Source organism: Myodes glareolus, chromosome 26 (genome assembly GCF_982192425.1).
Source record: "Myodes glareolus chromosome 26, mMyoGla1.1, whole genome shotgun sequence".
Lineage (NCBI taxonomy): Eukaryota > Metazoa > Chordata > Mammalia > Rodentia > Cricetidae > Myodes > Myodes glareolus.
This window is the reverse complement of record NC_142051.1, coordinates 41,289,239-41,312,138: the sequence shown is the minus strand read 5'-3', so window position 1 is coordinate 41,312,138 and position 22,900 is coordinate 41,289,239. Positions and strand designations below refer to the sequence as shown.

Genomic DNA, 22,900 nt, shown 5'->3' with positions numbered 1-22,900 from the left:
GGCAACATTGGAGGATGGGATAAAAGAGAAGGAGGAAATATGTATAGTATCCATATATGAAATTCTCAAAAATAAATAAATAAAATAATTATATAAGATATAACTGCAAATTGCTTGGAGTTGGGCTCAGAATATTCTATTATATAGAATATATATAGTGCTATTTATTTGTTTTTATCCACCACATAGTTTTATTGTAAGCAAAATAAAAAATTCTATTAGATATTATCTTTAACTCTGTAAAACATATTTTAAATCAGCCATACGTCCTTTGAGGGCAGTTAGTTCCTGATTTGAATGCTTTCTTTCATTCACAGGAGGATATCCGTAAGATGTATCTTTTCTTGTCTTTTGCATTCAAGTGTTACTGTACCGTGTTTGCCCGGCTTTCTCTTGCTCTGATTTCGCCCCTCCCGCCATAATCACTCAGCAGTGCCACAGTTCACTGAAGATAATCACTCCCGCCCTCCTCTCCTTGTGTCCTAATAAAATATGAATTTATCCAGCAGCTGCTTACTAACAATATTTCTAAACCTCTTGTGTTCATCTGTCAAGTTTTTTTGGCCAGATGTGGCTATCCTACGAGACTGTAATAAAACATGAAATAAACCTTTCCATAAAACATTTAATAAAGCTATAAAAGTTAAATAGCTCATAATAAGCGGCCATATAAAAGTGTGTCGCTCAGCTCCCCATCATTACCTTTCGTTAGAGCGTGGAGCAAAGCACAGCCTAGTCCTCAGAATGCCCAGCTTACAGCGTGGAAGTGGTTCAAGGGTATTGGTCTCAAGACCTCGTTACTTTGAAATCAAAGAATTCACAATTCTTTGATTGAATTGAATCTAAGATGATCAGGCTACCATCTCTGAGGTTATATATGTATGTGTATATGTGTGTGTGTATATGTATATATATGTGTATATACATATATATATATATATATATATATTTATATATATATATATATGGAGGTTCATTGTAAAGTAACTTTTGGAACTTACGTATTAAGACAGAAACGAAAGTGGGATTTTGTGCCTATTTCCTTGAGGGTGGTATTAACCAAGGGCTGGGCATTTGCCTTGCTGCCCACTGCCCAGTTCTGCTCACCTGTGTCCTATTTCCTTTCAAAAAGCCTGTAGACAGACTGTCTTGCACTAATACCCTTCACCCGGTGCCCTTGCGGACAGAGCAGGTGATTAAGGGGACATGAGACACAGACTGTGTCTTCTGAGACTGCTGTAACTCTGGACCCCAGTGACAGTCGCAGTGCTGAGACTGGGAATCAGAAGCTGCTGGTGACGATGGCTTTTGTCATTGCTCAGTATCATTCTGTTAGGATGGCTCAAGAATCACCAGTCCAGCTCCCAAATCTGCCATGCCCACGACCCCAATCTCGCTGTTTCCCTCTCTCTTTACTGTTACCAGCCCCTGTGTCTTCCTAAGATGGCCTTCCCTCTTCTGCTCAAACTGAATTCCAGACTTGCTTACCATTGCTTGTGCTAAAGGACCCTAATTGCTACAGACTATCAAGTGAAAGAAATGTCATCAATTCCCATTTCTTCTTGAGAAAATAAGCAAAGTGCTGAGAAGACTAAGAATTAGGAAACGTTAATTTGTTCATATTAGTACCCTTCCTTTCAAAAATCCATCTAGGACATGTCTTAGTCGAATTATGTCTAAAACAAATGGAATAAAATGACTCTCAAAAGTATGTAAAATATTCAACAAATGGAAAAACATAAGACCTACATGTTTTTTAAAAAAATCAACTGAAAAGGTATGGTTTAGAAGCTTCTATTGAACGCAAAGTAATTCTTAAACGTCTTAACGTCTGAGGGGTTCATATAAATATTTGCCTAATGGCCTGAAAGGCACCAGAAAGTAACCAAATCCCTGTGGATTGAAACCTTATAGTTTACAGTTGGTGGCTCCAAAGTGTTCAAGGTTAAGAGGACTTAGGATTTATAAAAGCTTGTATTGCTACCTTTTGCATAAAACAACTATACCTCACAGACTTGGTTTTAATAGGAGCTGCTTGCTGGAGCCCAGCTAGAATGCCTGCTTCTATACTTTGTTCGAATCCTGTCGCCTTCCAAGCGACAAGTCATCTGAAGTGAAAAAAAAAAAAAGTCAGAAACTTGGGAAATAAAACCGTCTTTAATACATCTCCACCATCTTGTTTCCTCCTCCTCACCCCAAAGTCCTAGTCACTGTAGAAAACTTAATTAGCAAGGCAGAGAAAAGTAATTAAATGTATTTGTGATGTACTCCATATTTGATAGATCATTTGAATCTTGTTTTCACTTGAGAGGCACGGTAGGGCCCAGCCTGGTAGGAAGCGCGCCAGAGGTCTGAAGCCATCACGACAGAATCATGGATACTGTCTTTTTAAAACCTTCAGGGCTCCCAATGTAGGTCAGGTTTCTTTCCAGTTCCCAGTGGTATGGGAGGCACGGCCAGTATAAACCTTGTTGTCACAAAAGAACAAGTTGTAGTATACATCCAACCCCACACATACAAAACCTTTCAAATGACATTAACTTAAACCCACAAAACCTAGCAGAGTCTGAGGCGAAGGCGGAGCTCTGTCCTTAAGCCACACCCACTGTTTAGATCTCGGATACCAGGGCCATCACGTGCTTGTCGGGACTGTCTATTGACAACATTAACACATAGGTTAGACGAGCTAAAATACAAAGGAAAACCGAGAAGAGAGAAAAGAAACTAGCTCAGCATAAGCGTGGCTGACGAAAGGCAGACCAGTTTCCGGTCGTGATTTTCTGCTTTTATGTCACTGTGTAGATGCCCACACCTCCTGGTTCTCTGACACCACCCAGCGCAGAGAGCAGTTGAAAGGGGACCAGGCCTGAAGCAAGCTGAAGACTGCCCCGAGTACAATGGGCTCTAAACAACGACTGTAGACGCACTCTTTGGCTTATCAATGTGTAACCTCTTGTTGTTCATTCACGAGTAAGTCTCTAACTTTTTCCAGGGTCGTTAGATTTAAATGGTTAAAACACCAGGATGTCACTGGAAATCTAATCTGCAGGTAGTGCCAAATCTGTGGCAGGAACGGTGTGGAGGAAGTGAAGTCGAGATGATTTAGGCCCTCTGATTTATAATCAGAAAGATTTTTTTATAGTGTATTTCTTTTTTTTTTCTTAACTTTTATTGAGTCTCTGTGGGTTCCACGTTTTCACATCATCCATCCTTATTGGCTTATCTGCTTGCTCCTTGCTTCTGCCCTCTGCCCTTGCAACCCAACCCGCAAAATTTAAGAGAAAAGCCAAAACCAATCAACAAACAACCCCTCCCCCCAGAAAAGGAGAAGGCTGTCATGCTGGAAGCTGTAGCATGGCCCTGGTGAGTCACACAGCTCACCCTTTAGCCCACACATTATTGTCAGTGTTCATTGCTATGCTAGAGTCATTGGTCTGGCTTAAGGCCTCTGGTTGCTGACACACCGCTGTGGGATTCCGCTCTGTGTGCTGTGAATATGTTTTATTACCATTGGTTAACAAAGACGCCGCTTTGGCCTATAGCAGGGCAGAATGGAGCCAGGCTTGAAATCGGAACAGAGAGAGAGAGAGAAAGAAGACGGAGTGGAGGAGATGTAGCTTGCCGAAGGAGGACACCGGAAACTTACCGGTAGGCCACAGCCTCGTAGTAACACACAGATGAATAGAAATGCATTAATTTAAGATGGAAGAGTTAATTTGGTAAGAAGCTTGCGCTAACAGGCCGAGCAGTGCTGTAATTAATAGAGTTTCTGTGTGGATTATTCAGGTCTGGGCGGCTGGGAAGCTAACGCACGTTCTCTGCTTACAGTATACCCTTGATAATGGACTCTCGATGGAGCGCCTCGTGGACATCCTACTGTGGTCCTGTGTGCTGGAGATCCTGCAGTTTTGGGTCTGCAGGTTCGTCCCCTTCACATGGGGTGGGCTAACTCACAGCCCTGGTTCTGGGCCTGGGTGTAGTTGGGTGGGTCGGCTCACCGGCTCTCCCTCCTCTTCACCACCTAGGTGGCCTCTGACCTAGGTGACCTCTCCGGCATTACCTCAGCCACCTCACCCAATGCAGCCTGCAGCAAGGAGTGAGGACAGTTCTCCGGTCCTCAGGCCCCCAGATCTGGTCCAGTCATACCACCAGGGCCAGTTCTACTGTTTTGCCCAGGTGAAGTGCAGGGCCTTATCTCCGGACTGCTGCAGGGGTTGGAGTGGGAGGGTTGGGTAAGCTCTCCTGCTCTAGGGCTCTCATGGCTGGCTCACCTGTACCTCCCCCGCCCCCAGCATACAATATTATCAGCTCTTGCCTGCTGTCCCAGCTGGATGCAGGGCCATCTCTCCTGTGTGCTGCAGCTGACCAAGGGCAGGGTTAGTCCACGCGCTCTCTCGCTCTCTCTCTAATGAGGCCGGGACAGCTCTCTTGCTTGCCACAGGTGGCCATGGGTGAGTGGGGGAGGGCATCTTTCTCTCATTCATTGCACTGCATGGCAGATGAGGGGGTTCAGCTCTCCTGCTCTGGCATCCTTAAAGTCAATTCACCTGCATCCCAGGCAATAGGTTCCTCTCTAGTGTGCCGCCCTGGTGAGTTACAAATCCATAGTGAGGGGTGGGGCCATCTTTCCTGAGTGGGGGGGGGGGAAGCTCTTCCTTGAGCCCCTGAGAGACAGGGCTAACTCTGTCTAGAAGAATCATAGCCTTCAGCTAAAGGCAGCGATTGAATTAATGCAGTTTCTGTGCGATTGTTTTGGGGCTAAGCTAGGCGGGTGACCGGGAAGAGCAAGCGCTTCCTTGCAACAGATAGTATCTCTCCAGAGACGGAGACGCTGCACCTAAAAATGAGTCACGGCTCAGTCACGTGACAGAATGGTCAACACAAGCAAATGGGGTATCCATGAAGTCCTTAGCCCTGGACCTGCTGCGTGTGAACCTTCAGCGCATGGCCCTGAAATCTGTAAGCATTAAATGAACTCCTAAGACAAAAGTAAAAGACCACGTTAAGGTGAGGCCGGAAGAGGGCTGAAGGATTCTTATATGGAAAGTAGCTTTCTGGCAGAAGAAGGGCTTCAAACGTGAACTCCCCGTTGCATAGATATATTCGACACCTGTCTCAATCAGGTGCCAGGCAGGGGGGGCACTGGAATCAAAGATGAATAGGAGATACCTGTCCCTGGCTCTCCATGAGCTATCAGCCTAGAGGCACCGAAGGCAGGGAAAGCAGGCACAGGCGGGCAATGTGTTTCTGGCTCCCATTTGTCTCACACATAGGCCTGGTGGCCCCAGAAATCCCATGAGATCCCCACCTTCCACTCACATCCCACTTCCTTCTAGTCCGGTCATAGGACTGGAGACCATTTACAGTGGTTTCCCTGGGCTGTAAAGGCTGTATAAGCCGAGCAAAACATTCCCTGCCAGGGCCTGAGACCTCAGAACTCCCCTTGCCTCAGGCTGCAGTTCCAACTCAAATGTTATAAACTACAGAATAGCCTTTCCTAATTCTTATGTTGAAACGCCGACTCCCTCTTCCAAGGATCTCAGATCCGAATTAAAGCAAGGCCGTGAGTGCAAGCCCTCATTAAAATCCTGATTATAATCTTGATGCATGTATACACGTGAGAATCCACTCCAGCAGCATGTACACAAGGCAAGGCCTGATGAGGAGGACATGCCAAGAAAGTACTGAGAATGCAGGTGAGCTGCTGTATCCACGGTATAACTGTTGCTTTCCAGGTTTTGATTCTTAACACTAATGTCAGGCTGACACTGAGTACCTGTATCACCTGTGTCAGACACTGACTACGTGTACCACCTGCATTTCTGACATCATGAGATCCAGAACCCTCCTCTGGCCTCAACCAGCACCCATGTCCTTGTGGGATACACACGCATCGCTCCCTTTCTCAGGGCTACTGGGGAGTCTTGCAATGTCGCCACCAGTAAATTTAGTTCTCTCAAGATGCCCGTGGGAATAGCTTCTTCCTGATCCTAGATTTGGAAAGTCCTCGGGAGCAAAACCGGGCTTCTCCATTTTTTTTTATCAGCGCCATCTAACAGGATCCTTCCAAGAGTGAGGACAGTTGACAAGTGTTTGGAGGATGAACGACCGAGAAGTCTCATGTCAGTGTGTATATAAACACGGTTTTTATTTCTATTTTGACTAAGGCTTGACTGTCCACACAGAGAATCCAATTTTCAAATGATGAGGCAACTTCCTGGCTTTCAAAGCCCCTCAAGCAGATGTCACATAGCTAGGAGGAGACGGAAGCCAAAGTCTCAGGTCAAAAACAGACACCCTACAGGCGAAGTTGTTAGACTGTGACGAAGGAGGCTTCTGCCGTGCCCCGAGTCCCCTTCTGTCCGTGATGAGAGGACGAAGTAAAGAGATGAGGACACTGGCCGCTTGATCCCACAGCGAGGACTTGGGTCACATGCTTGACACAGCTGTGTAGCTTTAAAACATATCACATCTGGAGCCAATTGCCAAATTAATAGGTCCATTTTACTCACTTATTTAATGTAATTAGTGATGACAGTGTGCTGCAGAGTGTCAGGGCACAAGCCTTTTAATCAAAGAACTCAGACACGCTTCATTGTCTCTAGTTTTTAATATGCGGGTCAGGCTTGCACACGGACATACATGGGTATGGATGCCATGTCCTTGTCCACACCTCCCCCTCTGTATCTCATAGCTGTGTTCACGTCACGGGAGGGAAGCTACGCTCAAGTTTTTTGATACATGGCTCCACATCTCATTTCATATTTCTTCCTGGTCATGTGACACATTTACCATCAGACTGCTCATAGCAAGCCCACTACCATTGTTCTTCACACTGTTCCTTCCCTGTTCTTGTCCCTGTTAGACCTGCCTAGGGCCACCTCCTGTGTCTGAAGTGTTTCTTCTGCTGATGGCCACCAACTGCACAAACTCCAAGTTTCTACCTCCTACCCTGCCGCCTTCCAGCTTGTTCTTTGGGAAGCGGTCCATGCCGTGCGCTGAGACTTTTGATTTAATAACTCGTGTATTATGGGAGCAACAATATATCCATGAAGAATACTTCCATTCAATTTCTTTTTTTTTAAAGTCGTAATTTGAAATTAGTATACTAACCGCTGGGTTTCCGAAAAGCTTTCTCAGAATTTATTAGTTTGGTTACCCCACTCATTGCCCTCCATCTTTATCACCTGCTGCCCCCTTCCTTGTTTAGGCCCTTAACCCCAGAAACTGGCCCTCTTCTTCCTTGTCATATGGAAGAGATAGGAAAGGAATTAATAGATTTAATACAAGCGGCACACAAACCAGCAACTCATAGCAATCAATCAAGTGAGGGGATACAAGGGTCTGGATCAGATAAAGCAACAGAGAATGACATCCATCTTAAATGACTTAGCTTTGCCAACCAAAATAGGGACTACCAGAGAGAAAGGGAGCTGAGTTTAGTCTTGGACATGCCCAGCTCTAGATGGTGTAGAACATCCAGGCGGAGATAGTTCAGGAGTCTGGCCTGATTGTGAGACCTTCAAAAGCACAGTATTCTTGTTTCTAGAAGCCCCTCCCAAATCACATCAAAGCTATTAAAATCTACCCACATCCCACCTTGAATATAACTTCTGCAGAAAAAAAATTAGAAGATTTTTAAATAATAATTTTGATTTTTGAAATTAGCACTTATTTTATTTTTAGTTATAAGCAAGGGTTTTCTAGTTATACGCAAACTGAACTTTTTAAGTAATAATTACCCCTTTGTGATAAAATTGGTGCAATGCTATGTTTTGCATTATTTTTACTAGCTCTGTTTTCATTGAGTTTTTTCATTCTTTCTTTTTTTGTTTTTGTTTTTTAAGACAGGGTTTCTCTGTGGCTTTGGAGCCTGTCCTGGAACTCACGTTGTAGATCAGGCCAGCCTCGAATGCACAGAGATCCGCCTGTCCCTGCCTCCCAAGTGCTGGGATTAAAGGCGTGTGCCACCACTGCCCAACTGTTTTTTTTTTTTTAATTTTTTTTTTAATTTTGGGGTTGTTATTCTTTGACTTGGGTCTTCTTGGAGTTAGCGGGCCTTTCTACAGTTCATGGGATCCAGGCACAGAGCCTGTGAGGACTGACTTCCAAGCTGTGTGGGAACACACATGAAGTATGACACTCAGGGAAAATAGAGCTGTATAAGGCCAGTACACACGAGTTCTGGGTGAAGTCCTAAGAGTGAGTTGAACTGAACCAGGAAAAGAAATAGAGAAACAAACCCGGCCCGAAGAAACAGCAGAGTCTTCAGGGGTCACGGGAAGGAGGGTTTGCACAAGAGATAGTGACAAAAAGTGCAAGGTAGAGAACAAGGAGCCATCGAGACACAGGAGAGCAAGTGAGACAGACCATATTCTGGACCCTAGTTTATTGTCTGAACCCCTACTCAAATACAGACCTACAAGCAAATAGATTTTTTTTAATGTCTCACAATTGGCAGGGGTATCAAGTGAAGAGAGGAAGTGGATTTAATAAAAAGACAGGGTCGGTGACTAGTCACTATAAAGGACATGCTGTCTCTAAAGGGAAACTCTCCAGAGAAGGCTGGGGGAAACCGAGCTAAGAGTGTGGGCATGAGAAAAAGGAAGTGGTCCCTGTACAGTCTAGGGGACAGAGGTCAAGCCCCATGAGGACAGCAGCTAGCTAGTGTGAGGCGCCGCGCAAACAAGACCGTTGATACGTACTCTCTGTTGGTCAAACTGCAAACGCGTCCAGGCACCGTGGAAATCATCATGAAGGTCTCTCAGAAAAATTAAAAATAAATAGACGATATCATGCAGCTATGTCACTCTCGGAGATTTACCCAAAGACTTCCAAGTCCCCGTCACAGAGGTGCTCACATGCCACTGTTTAAGGCGGCACAGTTGACAACAGCCAGCGTAGAATGTCCAGTGACAGAGGGATGGACAAAGCAAATGAGGTCTCTATAAACAGCGGACTCTTTCAGCCATCAGGAAGAGTAAAGTTGTGCTGTTTGCTGGAAGAAGGAGGTAACTGGAGATTACCATATAGAATCTACTCTAAGGACCAGCCCCAGGGTTCTACTTCCTGCTACTTAGCCCAGCTTTCTGTTTCCAAGATGTCCCTCAAGCAGTGCCATGGTCTGGAAACCAAGCATGCAAACCTCAACCCTGTAGATGGCATTACATATTCAAACTATAACGAGAGTGAAACGGGAACTCAAGGCGCAGGTCTCCCTCGAGGAGGTAGAAAAGTGCCTTGTTTTCGGGGGCCCCTTGGGCTACAGAATATAGGTATATCATATTGTCTGCACTTTGCATGTGTTCATTTACAGACCTGCTGTGTGTTTCAAAGCATGCCGTGTCTCACCATGAGACTGTAAATCTCCTGTAATGACCAACTCTGAACCCATCCTTTGGCTCCACCTGCAAAATCAAGTCTCTTTAGGAAACCCTAAGAGAGCGGAATAATATTTCCCCCCCTCTTTCTCTAACCCCCCTCCCCCCACCAGCTCCTCGTCTCTCTGGGTCTCTAGCTTTCTGCCATTTCTAAGAAGAAATCAAATCTCAAAGGACACACACCCACAGAATCACACACACACACACACACACACACACACAGAATGCACACACACACACACGTTTTCTATAGTAATGGAGAAGAGCCTCCTAATTCCAGGGCCACACATCTCTTTCTAGTAATTCTCATAATTAAAAGAGGTCGATGAAGGAGAAGCAGAGAGAGAGAGAAGGGAGGGAGTTTTTTAAACTTAAAGGAAATTGAATTCCTCTTCCACGTCAGGTACACATCAATCGTATGTAAGCCTATCCAAAGCCCATCAGTCCTAATTACGATGTGTTCATTCACTAGGTGTGGGGGAATTCCCATTCCCAGGAGACAGTGGGGGCTGTAGGTGGTCGTAGAGAGTTAAAAATCCTGAATGAAGATGCTTGGTGCGTTAAATAATTTCTCTCCCCCCGCAACCTCCTCTCCTTCTTTCTCTGTTCCCCTCTCCTGTTTGCTCCCTCACCCCGGCCAATGCTTGCTTCCAACTCCTAAAGCTGCCCTTACTCAGCCATTCTAGAATCTGACAGACTTTGTCCCCAGTTTTTCCTCCCACCAGAGAAGACACAAACACAGTCGGCAGTGGAGCCTGGCTTGGCTCCGGGGTGAAAGTGGGTTTGGATTGGTTGTGTGGTGTGAGCAGCAGAAGATGAGAAATGAGCGTTCTGACGTGAGTCTGTATTAGTCAGAGAAATTCTAAGAAACTGCTCCCAGGGAGAGGAGGCAAGAACTCTATCAGACTTACATAACCTGTAAAATAACAGGCTGCCATTTTAAAATCGTTGGTGCTGGCATGCTGTTATCATGGAAATTACATGAAACTATCCTTTTTAGAAAATATTACTTCAAGTTTTTGGTTAACACTTGATGCCAAACACTGATGGCTAGTCGGTTTACACAATTATCGCCTTTTTTTTTTTCTTAGAAGTAAGGGCAAAACCTCAAAACATGCCACAGCAAAGTGGCTATTTCTGTCACTGGCTAACGATCGAAGGACATCCACAAACCTCTGGAAATGAATATCCCCAGGAAAATCCATTTGACAAAAGTCACCAGGAAGTTATTAACTAGAGTTCGGTCACTGACAGGAGGTGTTATTAATGACCTCATCAGAATTTCAAGCGCACTGAACTCCAGCTCTGCGATTCTATGACAGACGACTCAGAGAATACCCCGTCGCCCTCCAGCAGTTGCTTGGCTAGAGATCAAATGAAAGGCCATGAAGAACTTAAGTTCTAGGCAATTCCGTAATTCCTGAGGCTTCACGCGATTCAGAAACCCGACGATCATTAGCCTCACTGTCTTTCCCGTCTTTAGAGTCATTGATTGGTAAGAAGTTGGTTTTGTTTTCCTTGCTAATTGCTGCCTGTTCCTCTTCCAAACGCTTACGGAATAAGGACAAGAGTCAGAAAAAAAAAATCTCCAAACTTTGCTTTTCAAAAGTGGCTTAAGAGTGTGGCTTGTTTTTGTATTGGAAGAGACACTCTCAAGTACATGGATTTTTGTTGCGGTGGTGGTGGTCCCTCAAAGACCTTTTCCACAAGCAAAAGAGCCATCTCTTTCCTGTTCAGTTCTTTCAACCAGGACTTTAATTCAATTGACAGGTTAGAAGCCAGAGGGATGATGGCTCTGCAGGTAAATGTTCTTACAGTCAAGTTTCAGGAAAGAGTCTGACCCTTGGAACCACATGGTGTGTGGGGGGGGAACCCGCTCCCACATGTTGTCCTCTTATAGAGCAATATGCTCACAGTCACACACAAATGCACATGTACACGCATGTGCAAACATGTATATGCATACATATAAATATACGATCACACATACATGTGTGCACAAACATGCATACACACATGCACACACATATATACATATACGCACACATACATACCCTCACACACAGTCCCTCAAGTACACAATCAATAAATAATCTTTTAAGAAATTTCATGTCTTTATTAATATTAATATCCCTGATGAATGCTAGAGCTCAGTCAAGCACTGATACAGGAGCAGACAGTTCACACACACACACTTCATATATATATACACACAAAGCATGTCTTTGTTAATACCATCAGGTCACACAGTCCACACACATATGTATAGACACACACTTTTATTTTGAATATTTCAGAATGATTTATTTTGTCACTTTCTTTTCTAAGCTGCAAGCGCATCCGGCTACCTCAGGTAGCCCAGGACTCACATAAGGATGTTCAGCCCTCTGCTGTTGGCAGCTTCCCGAGCAGGCACGTGCCACCTTGCCCAGGGCTGTGGAGACAAAGGTAATGGGAAGCAGCCATCGTTTCAAAGAACCCTGGAAATAAAAGCCAGCCATGTAACACTGTCGACTAAGACAGACTGCTAATGTTGGGAGTCGGAGGGAAGCAGAGGACTTGACTCAGAGTGGAAAGAATTGGGGGGAGCATCTGGAAGTGGTGGATGCTAAGCCTTGGGGGAGCAAGAGTTAAGATGAAGGGGACTGAGTACTCACCAGTGACTCTAACAACAGGGCCTTGATGTGTGGTGCCGCGAAGCCCTCTTGGCATCTGTGTGATAGTCCCGTATTTGCCATAGAGGAAAGTTGGGCTTGGAGATTGTCAGTAACTTTAGTGACCTTGAAAGTGACAGCCTTGAAGTTCCAGTGTCACCACCCCCGAAGTCTCCACCTGCCATTATCTTGCACCTGTGAGATCTTTCCCTCTGTCTCTGCAGGACTTTTTAGTAATCCCTCTACACAGACCCAGCAAATCATTTCCGATCATTTATCTCATTGTCCTTTTGAGCACATCAGATAGCCACTGGACACCAAGTGTCCTTTCCGACAAAAGCCCCCAGCATGGCTAGCTCTTCTTTTTACCCATAAAGCTTGGCATGGAATGCATGGATCTCATCCTTTGCTATTTCATTAAACCACGCTTCTTTGCTCATCAGTTCGTTCATTCACAATGAAATGGAGAATAGGGCATTGTCCCCTATTGACAGCTGATTTGGGTGTGTTTTCTAGAGAAAGGACTATTCTAGGGAATAAAACATTATGAAGCCATCTTAAGATGTGGCATGCTGAGGGATGTGTGTGTACGTGCATGTATGCATGTGTGTGTGCCATCTGCTGCCAGAGCTTCTGAAAAAGAAGTTTAGTAAATTCATGTCAGACTAAGAAACATTAGTTCCTTAGGGGTGGGCAGAAAGGAGAAGCAAGGAGGAGAGGAGAGAAGAGAGAAAATTTGTTTGCTGCCATTATTCTCTATAGAGAGAACACAGCGCGGCAGACATTCACAAGGCATTTGTTCAGTGTTGTGTGTCTTAAGTAATGTAGAGATGATTTAAAGTCCATAGGGGACTGGCTGGGTATAAGTAGAAGCCTATGCAGATTTAGGTATCTGCAGGAGGGGGTTCTTATCTCTAATCCCATCTAGACACCAAGGGTAAAATGTGTTTTACAAATTAACTAAGCCCTCCAAAGCTGAAGTAAATTGTCTAGAAACTGGCTTTCTGTAACCAAAAAGAGGGAGGTGAATCCAAGACCTCAGTCTCTCAAGCATTTGCCCTTCTCTGTACTATGAAGCTCACTGTGTGTTCTGTTGTATTTCCCATATTTGCTGAGCTCAGTGCTTCTGGCGTCTGGGGACAAGCTTTGGAGAGCGCTCTGGGTGTGTTCAACTGCTCCTGATTCAACACCGGTTGTCACTGGAACTTTGACAAGTCGAACCTTTTTCAGGCCTGTCCTTTGAGTCATCCAGCCTGAGATTCCATGTTCCGTCTTCGATAATATATTCAAACTTTGGATTGATGCTGAGGCGGAGGGAGATGCCAATCTTTGGGTGAGGTTGAACCACTGAGAACAAAGCCTGGAGAGCAATAGTTGGGTGAAATGGAAAATAAAAGACATTAAAGATAGCAGAAAAAGAAAGGAGAGGCTGTTTGGTGAAATAAGGGAATGCATAGAGAAAAGAGAGAGACAGAAATGAAAAAGAAAGAGAGATGGGGTGAGAAGGAAGAAAGAAAGGAAGAAAGGAAGAAAGGAAAGAAAGAAAGAGAGAGAGAAAGAAAGAGAGGAGGGAGGGAGGAAGAAAGGGAGAGAGGAAGGAAGGAAAAAGGAAGGCAAGGTTAGACCTCTTGGATCAGGAGTCACGCCCTGCAGTTGAACATCCTGATGATCAGATCCCATGTTGCCATTTACTTGAGATTCAAGGATGAGGCATTGATTGCCTAGCTTTATTTTCTTTCCTTCCCCAAACGTACATATAACATCTCTCTTCCCTCAGCCTTATGAAACTGGGTAATGACAGTTATAAGACTCTTTGGCCTGGTTACTGGTATGTGGCACCATTTAATGAGAAATCCTAACATTACCCTTTTAGATCAGTGACACTGCTGTTGGGAGCCACAGAGAGGGGTGGAGTGAGACCCACCAGGGCCCCACAGGCTTCTTGGAGGCAATGAATAGCCAGTTTTTAAAGCAAGTCAAATTGCATTCTGGAAAAAAAAAAACTGCAACCAAAAAACTCAAACCGTTTCTAGAATGCCGTCCAAACCAAATGTTCTTGAAGGTCATAACGTGTTCTGAGGTTTAGTCCACGATTTTTCACTTATACCGTTCCCAGTCCTGCCAGGGGTGAGCTGGGCTTTGAGCCGCACAAAGTCAGTTACCACAGAGAGAAAAAGTCTTTTGCCCTGAATGTAGTTCCAGCCCAACAGAGAAACGAGAGCTCTGGAAAGTTCCAGGCAGCCAGCGTCCCAGCAGCCACCTTTTCAGGGACACTGCCGAGCTATGGTTCGAGGGGTTTGGAAGGTCTAGTGGATACCCCCAGGTTCTTCTGGACATCACAGTGCAGGGACATTGAGAGGATGCATGCCCATCTGTGAGCTCCCATGACTCACAGTGTAGGCTTGTGGATGAGATGAACAGGAGGGTGGAAATCTATTCCTAAACTGCGTAACAGCCGTTGACTAAGGTGGATGTTTAAATTGCTGATAAGACTTGTGTGTGAGGGTGGGGGCATTAAGGGGTGGGGGCATTGAGGGGTGGAAGGTATAAAAGAGAGAGGCGGAGAGATACACAAACTTAAGACAAGAACTCTATGTATTTTTATACTAGGTACAATGATTTAATCATTTGAAAACCTAGAGACAAACAGGTCTTTAAATCATACGCCACTTACTGGCTGGGTGACTTTGAGAAACTGTCGAACCTTGCTTTTATTTTCTTTTTCTACAAAATGAATATAAACTAGAACTGATTGGTGATTTTTTAATGATTTTTACGTGGATATGTGTATATATGTATATGTCAGTGCCGTTAGAGGCCAGAAAAGGGAGTCAGGTCCACTGGCCCTGGAGTTACAGATGATTGTGAGCTGCCACGTGGGGCTGGGGACCCGACAGGGGTCCTCTGCCAGGGTAGTCGGTGTTAAGAACCACGGAGATGTTTTTGCAGCCTCTTGGTTGGTAAATTAATAGGATGAAAATATGTAAGACGTAGCGCTGGTACATAGCAACTATTCAGTAAGTCATTAATTATAAAAGTATTAAAATATAAAAGGTTCATGGTTCCAAATGAAGTTGTGACTCCCTGACCTAAGCTGTGGCCAAAGCCAGTGGCAGCTGCAGAAGTCTGAGTGTCCTGTGTCCCCCAGGCTCCCTACTCTTCTCAGGCTGCAGATGGTGCCCACCAAGGCCATGAAAACTGAGTGTTCCTCCAACTCTCGGCTTCCTCATGGCACCTTCTTCTTCAGCCCCCAACGCTTGCCTCATCACACACAGGTCCACACCCCTGACCAAGTTTAGAGACCTCAGGAAACATTTGTTACCTGTCTGCAACAAGCACTGGCATTAAATGTGAGCAAGGTCCCTAGGAGCGAGGTGGAGCAGGGACAGGACCACAACAACCATTGTCCATGGAGGTGAAATTTGAACTTGAGTCTGGTAAACACTGATTACTGAGCTCGGCCCCCACAGTCCCAATTTCCTTTCCAACGAACGTGCTGGCACTCTAGTGTGCTAGCTACGCTTTGAGAACAGAGACTGAGCATTTGGAGTGTTTCTCACACATCACCACCAAAACCAATTCTCTCGCTGGTAGAACCGGGAGCCGTTAGGGAGGTGGTCAAAGTCTTCTGAGATTCCACCCGAGCTGCTAGATTGGGTCCTTGAAGCGACGGGAAAGAATGAAGATAACCGGACACATCTCTGTGGAGTTACAGATCTAAGTGACTGTGAGCCAAGGGTGGACAGACAGAGGGACAGGGAGAAGGATTCCGTCGGAGGATGTAACTTCTTTTACAATAGGAGCCAGAAGACGATGTCTTCAGAAGTGGGTATATTTGTGTTTGCAGGCAAGGAGTTGAAGTTACATAACACTAAGAAGCAAATTGCCCTGGCAATAGCCCAGCCTAGGGAATCAACTTTATTTGGAATCATAAATTCTTTCATTTTATAATAACTTCATGATTAATTACTTACTGAATGCTTGCTATGTACATGATGTGTTTTATCATATTAAATTACCAAGAGACTGGAGAGATGCCTTGGTGTTTAAAAACATACCCTGATGCCTCCTAGAGAGCAGGGGACATCTTCACCTTCTGAGATACACAGTCTTTCTTACTCCTAACATAAAGTTGTTTTCTCCATAGTAAGATCTAATTCATATTCCTAGTCAGGGTGGTGAGATGGCCCAGTAGTAGAACATCTGTCTAGCACACAGGGACATAGGTTCAATTCCCAATACCACACACAAAAAGGAAAATGTGTGTGTGTGTGTCAGTCACCCAGGAAATGTTTCTGGATCACAAGCTTACTACAGAGTTTCCGAAGGGCCTAAGGCATAGGTTACTTATAGATCTCTTTCACTATTATTATACAATGGGATCTAGCCCTGTGCCTAGCACCCATCAAATTCTCCAGAGATGACCTTCCTTCTGGCCCCTGCTTGCCAACGTGCAACCCTGACTTCCACTTCTCCTTCAAAGTGGCTAGTAGCCCTCTGCTCTTTGGACAAATACTTCTGCTAGTACTTCTTGGAAAGTATCATGAACATTCTCAATTTCCTGCCCAGCAGCACAGACGTCTCCAGTTTTGAGCACACTGTCTTCCAAGCTGTTTTCCAGGGACTCACAACTTCCAATGGGAGTCCTTCCACGGACCAGTGGTTGGCCACCTCTTCGCTCTCCACAGGCATTTAGATTTAAAAAAAAATAGTGCCCTGCCTGCTCCTTCTTACATCTTGAGCTTTGCTCTCCCTCTGACTCCTGAGTGTCATAAAATAGAGGGGAAATTGAGCTAAATGCCTTCCCTAAATCTTCTAATATCTACCCTTTCACACTCCCATCCAGCAAGTTCTTGGAAATCAAGTATACTCCCTACTGACTTCACTTTCCTCTTTTGTCATCTAGGGCAGGCTGGCTTCCAGCCACTTCTCCACTTATTCTGTTCTCGACAAGGTCACGGTGACCTCTGCATTTACAGATCCAGTGTTAGCTCCACAAGTCTTACCTAACATAACCTTCTAATGTGTTTGGGACTAGGAGCCCCTTCTTCCTCGAGACCGTCTTTTCTACTGACTTCATCTTGACTTCCAAATGTCTCCTGCACATCTTTGATACTTCAAAGGGTCAAGACTGAACTCTGTCCTTCCATGCCCAACTCTCCTGACTCCTATTCACAACAAACTTAAGTCTTAAGACAAACTTGGGTGCTTAAGTTCACCCAAATCAGAAACTTTGAAGTAGCCTCAGCCTTTCTGTCTTTGTCTTCTGGATGTGGTTGGTCACCACATCCTTACACTTTATTCACTTTCATATTCATCTGGGTCCCTTCCCCCAGTATTGCTGGTGGTACTTTTGTTGTTTTTATTTTTTTTTCTTCTAGGACATTTCAGCTCTCATTTGAATGATGACCATGGTCTATGTGGCAGAAACAGCTCCAGTCCTCTCCTCACACAAATCTGTCTTTAAGGTGATTGATAGCAATATTAATAGCAATATTGATAGCGACATGCTGTCGCAGTTCAGTGGGTAGACAGCACGGAGCCAAGCTTATGTATGACCCTTTAACAACGGCATGATGCTGTGCTGTGGACCTGTCCCCTCTGTGCCCCAGTTTTCTTAGCTGTGCAATAGGATACTAAGTTTCCTTGTCAGCTTCTTCTCTATTCGATGGCTTTATATTATGAGAAACAGGATCTGGTAAATCCTAAAGGCAAAGAAGTATCTATTGCCATTACTAAACATTAATATATTTAAAATATTAAACACCGGCTTCATTCAACAGCTGGTGTCCTTTGGACCAGTTCTACAACATTGCAGGCCGTGCCTCCAATCACTGCTTCCTCCTTGTCCTTTTGACTTCTGATCCTGTGCCCACATTCAAATTCATCTGTCAGTTATATTAGTGAAATCCCTATGCTCAGTATGTATCTGGTATATCCTTGCCCTTCTTCCCTGCCACATAAACATCTGCTCCCTCCTCAAATCCCTTGGGCTTTCAGTGAATTCTAGCAACTTTTACCAATCTCCAACTGAAAAAAAAAATGATCGCTTCTATATAACTTACAAAATACTTGCCCAGTGTATTCTTTAGTGTAAACATGTATGTCTATGCATACTACAAACAAATATAAAGACATCCATACATGCCTCATGTTCTACTGAACTCACATTTATGCACATCTGTCTCACCTTCTAATATGTAAGTTTTACAGGTTGACACTCTCTGACTTGGGGCAGGAAAGATGGCTCAGACATCAAGGGCATATACTGTTCTTGCAAACGGCCTGAGTCCAGTTTCCAGCACCCATGTTGGGTGCCTCACCACCACCTGTAATTCCAGCTGCAGGGATCCCACAACATGTTCTACCCTCTGCGGACACCTGCCCTCATATGCCCATACCCATATACAGATACACAAACATGTACATGATTTACAATTTTGAAAAATAACAGAAACTGACTTAGCAGATGAGACTTGCCATGTATTGGACCCTTGCAATCTTGCTGTTTAATACTTCTTGGGCTTTGTAATTACAAGCTGACATCTCCAGCAGCATCCGATTGTCCTTTTGGCTGCTTTGACCGGGAGTGCATGTTTCAGAAACAACTGCTCAGCATTCTTGATTCCAAGCTCTGGTGAAACTGGTGACTTCGGCCCCCACCCCACTTAACCCCAGCCCTAGCATCAGAAGCCCAAATACAGACCCGGTTATTTACAGTCCTCCTCTCTGTAGGATGGCACTCAGGCCTCAGGGAAGGAGGAGTCTACCAACAACTCAGGGCCTGTCACAAAGAAGTAAGGCTATTGCTTCCCTTTGTATCGTCTTCCTCTCCACAACCGGAAGAGAAAGATGAGCTCTGTGTTGAGGCAGCCTGCTCTCTTTGGGTACACTGATTCTCTACTTGTGTAGGACATGCCTGAGCTTTTCCCAGCACTAACGGGCTGAAAAGTTCACATCCCAGGAACCCTTAGTCCCAGCAGTCCATAGGACTGTAGGCTGTTCTGCTTTCAGAGTTCCTACCAAGTCAGATCCTCTTTAGTATCTAGAATGAGCCATTTGGCTATGACTCCCAGAGTTCTCGGGGTTGGCAAAGGACACTGATTACCTCCACGGTTAATTTCTTCATAAGCCTAAGCATCACGGTCTATTCTATTTCCCATCTCTTAATCATGCCCAGCCACACACTCCAGTAGAGCTTGCCAGTGAACCCGACTAATACAATGAAGACCATCCCGGTGTTACATAAGATAAATTCCCTATAATTATTCAATTCCCAGTGAAATGTTAGCCCAAATGCTAAAACCCAAGTAAAGCCCCGTTTCGAAAGCCCGAATACTTAAATGCACAAAATGAAAACTTGTATCATCTTCAATTTATTCATATGCCCAGTTTCGGCCGCATGACTTGGGTTTGTTCTGTATCTCTCAACTCCAGCCCTGAAACACCAGGAAAGTTCCTCTACCTTCTACAGCACAGGACTTCAGCTTCACCACTACCACCACAAGCAATGCTGCATATAGTAGCCGTTGTTACATAGCACAGTGCTGTCCTCACAGCCCCCCAGGTTGATCGTTCAGAGCAGCGATGTCGCTGTCAGCCCCAGCCCACCTTGAAACAGGGTGGTGTCCGGGGGAAGGAGGCTGAGAGAGAACGTGGCAGGCAGCATCCCGTATCCATCCCAGTAAGAGATGGCATCATCTCAGGGTCTTGACTTAGTTTGTGACTTCCCAATTCCAATCTCCAGGGAAGGCAAGGCTATGGTTTGAATGTCCCCACCAAGACTTGCCTTGGAATTTATTGATAGTTCTGTATAGAGTGGCGGTGCCTCTGGGCAGCAATTAGACTATGATGAATGGATCATCATCACGGTATAGTGAGCTAGTTATGGCAGGCGGGTTTTTGATAAACAGAATGAGTTCTGTCAAGTTTTGTCAGATCTTGGTGGCGCTGTGTTCCTGAACTTCCTAGCTTCCAAACTCACAAGCCAATTAAACTTCTACTGTTCATAAATTATCCTGCTGCATACATGTCCCATTAGCAGTTCCTGTGTTCCCCAGGAGTTCACTGAGAATTTCGTTCATACAGGTACAAAATAGATGTCTAAGAAAAATTCTACTAAAAAATTCTACTGAATGAAGCTCTCTCCATCCTCACATGGAAGTAAATATAGGGGATTAGAAAAATCAGAATGTCTACCACTGCCCACATTCTGTGACGACAGACGTAAGCTTCAGGCCTGCTATCAGGGGGGTAAACTTAAAAATCTATGAGTACTAAGGACTAAAACTAAAACAAAGAAGGTTAAGTATTTAGTGTTTGTTTAGTATTTAGTCTCCTATATGAAGACATATCTATAATTCATTCAAAAGAGAAAATAGGATCTTGCCAAGTAGACATGACTTTGTCCAGTGTCCTGCTCTTAGCTCCATGACCCCTGTAGTATTGTCTCAGCCTCGCTGGGGAGTGACCAAGACCCCAGATAAGATCAGCTGTATGCTTGGCTTCTCATTCTGCAGCCATGTCTTGTCGCTTCTTTGTCATCTTTGAACGAGAGCTCCTACCCTGTGTTTCCGTTTTGCTCTGACTCCATAACTAGCCTTGCTCAACACTTCTGTAAGATACAGAAAGATGTACAGTGAGGGGGTCTCTTCCATGCAGTAGCCCTTCCACAGTGCTAGAAATGATTTCTGTGGTCAGTCCTATGACCTGGCTTCATCAGATGACACAAGAGATCCTAGAGATATAAAATCATTGTCTCCTGGATGTCTGCTCCTTACCGGGGAGGCCACAGCCATGCAGAACTTTAGGGGTGCAGCTTCACTATCTTACAGCTTCAGAAGTCCTCCGCCCCACTATTTTCTGGGAGAAAGATGCCTGGTGCACCATGCAGTGGTCCAGCACTGGATCCCCTACACAGCACATCCCTCCCCGAGGGCTCCCTCCTTCCAGAACACAGTGCAGCCTTTCCAGGCCTTTCTTCCCTTTTCTTGCGTCCACGGGGATTGCACACTCGGGCAAAGAAAAGGCAGTTTTGACAAAAGGAGTCCTGGAGAACAGGTGTTTGGGAAACCAGGGGGGTGGGGGTGGGGGGGGCACGTTCTGAACGGTGAAAGAAACCAGAAATTGGAAAAGAAAAGAAGGCCCGGAGAACATTTTTTTTGTTGTTATAAATTAAATTTCATAATGCTGGCAGGAAGATGAAACACCAGAAAGTCCAGGGTGGAGTGGGAGGGAGACAGCTGTAGGCAGCTGGCGTGGAAGAGAATCGGGAAACCATCCGAGCACAGCAGTGGGAAAGGGACCCGGACATAATGAACAGAAACCCCCACTGAGGAGTGAGGTGGACACAATTAGAGACACATAATGGTCCAGTAACACAGTTACTTAGGGTCTTTATTCTCTACCAAAGAAGTTTTAATTTGCTACTGAGAATTTTGATGTGTTAACATGGGTCGCCCGAGGAAAGGAACACACTGTTCAACACCAAGGTTACTGAAGCTGAGTTTTGAGGCTTCTCCAAGTAGAGCATATTGAATCCCCACCTTTGGCAGGAGATTTGATTGAGGCAAGACCTGCCCTAGAGAGCAATCCTCCTGCATTGATGTGCAGTCATTGTTCCCGGCCCTGTGGATGCCTGGTAGTGTTTGGAGATTTCTCCTTCTATTGGAAGCTTAAGGGTGAGGGGGGGTGACCTTACAAACTAGATTCCAGATTAAAGCTCAGCCCCCGGGGGGGCAGCATCAGATGGGCAGTGTGGACCTAGTGCAGAAACATCTGAGCAGCTGAAGAAAATTTGAAAACAGAACCATCTGTTACATAATCAGATCCAGTAGACGACTCCACTTTGTGCCACCAGCTGCTGTCAAAGGAGAGATTATGAAACTTTGAAATAATGCTCCACTAAGCCTGCTGTCTTGTCTCAAGGTTAACTTGGGGCAGTGCGGCAAGGGTGTATGAAGGATGAAAATTCCCACGTCCTCTTATGCAAGCCTTTTCCTGGTGTTCATCTTCCTTTCCGCGCAATCATCCGCCGTGGATGCGGGAGTGACATGGAACCCAGATGTGAGGCAGGAAAGGGCGTGAAGTGTGTGTGTGTGTGTGTGTGTGTGTGTGTGTGTGCTCCACATCATCCCTGCCTCTTGTTCTGACGTACGAGTTCTCCTGTCCTCTCTAGGAACTCTTCACCTGCTTCCCCTTCTGGACCCTGACGCATGCTGAGATACTTTCTAAAAAGACACGCGAAGAGACATTATAGCCAGGACTGAAATAGGCATTAAAAATCAATGGTCTAGGCTTTTCCGCTTGCTTGAGTCTTTGTCTACAAATAGGAAAGGATGGACTGGGGTAGTCAATATAGTCTCGGTGGTAAGAGGAAGTAAATCAGAGTATTCTTTGCGCTTCTCAGCTTTCCTTACTCCCCTACTCCAACTCCAGCTCTTAGCTGTTTTGAATGTTTTGTGCTTGCTTTGATGACTGACCGTAGTACCACCCAGACCTATGGAGATCTGGAATGCGGATTTTTATTTCCTTAGATCTGGTTACATATTTATCAGCAAGGATTAAGTCTGGGTGGTGTAGAGCCCATTTCCTGGCTGGTACCTACTCATCTACTCAGCCAACTGTCCACGTGTTTGTGCAAGCCTGAACCACCTCCAAGAATGACCTTTTCCCTTCATGGTGCTTCACCGTAGCCATAAGGAGAGAAATCATTTCCAGTTTCCTTCCAGTGGAGAAACTGAGGCTTGATGGCATTAGTATGACTTATACCGAGGGCCAGAGAACAAGGACAGGCCGAAGCATTCTGGCTTCCCACTCTGCAAGCTGTGCCTTATTATCTCATTTGTTTCTTCTAATATCTCTGGG

At 45.1% G+C, this 22,900-nt stretch overlaps 1 long non-coding RNA gene across 1 annotated transcript; it reads left to right on the top strand.

Moving 5' to 3' along the window:
* The first annotated feature begins 3,826 nt into the window (after positions 1 to 3,826).
* Positions 3,827 to 14,530, top strand: LOC146889746 (uncharacterized). Its single transcript, XR_014999722.2, has 5 exons — positions 3,827 to 3,920; positions 4,026 to 4,176; positions 10,472 to 10,875; positions 11,709 to 11,828; positions 13,156 to 14,530. It is a non-coding gene; the product is annotated as an uncharacterized LOC146889746 (long non-coding RNA).
* Positions 14,531 to 22,900: the final 8,370 nt, after the last annotated feature.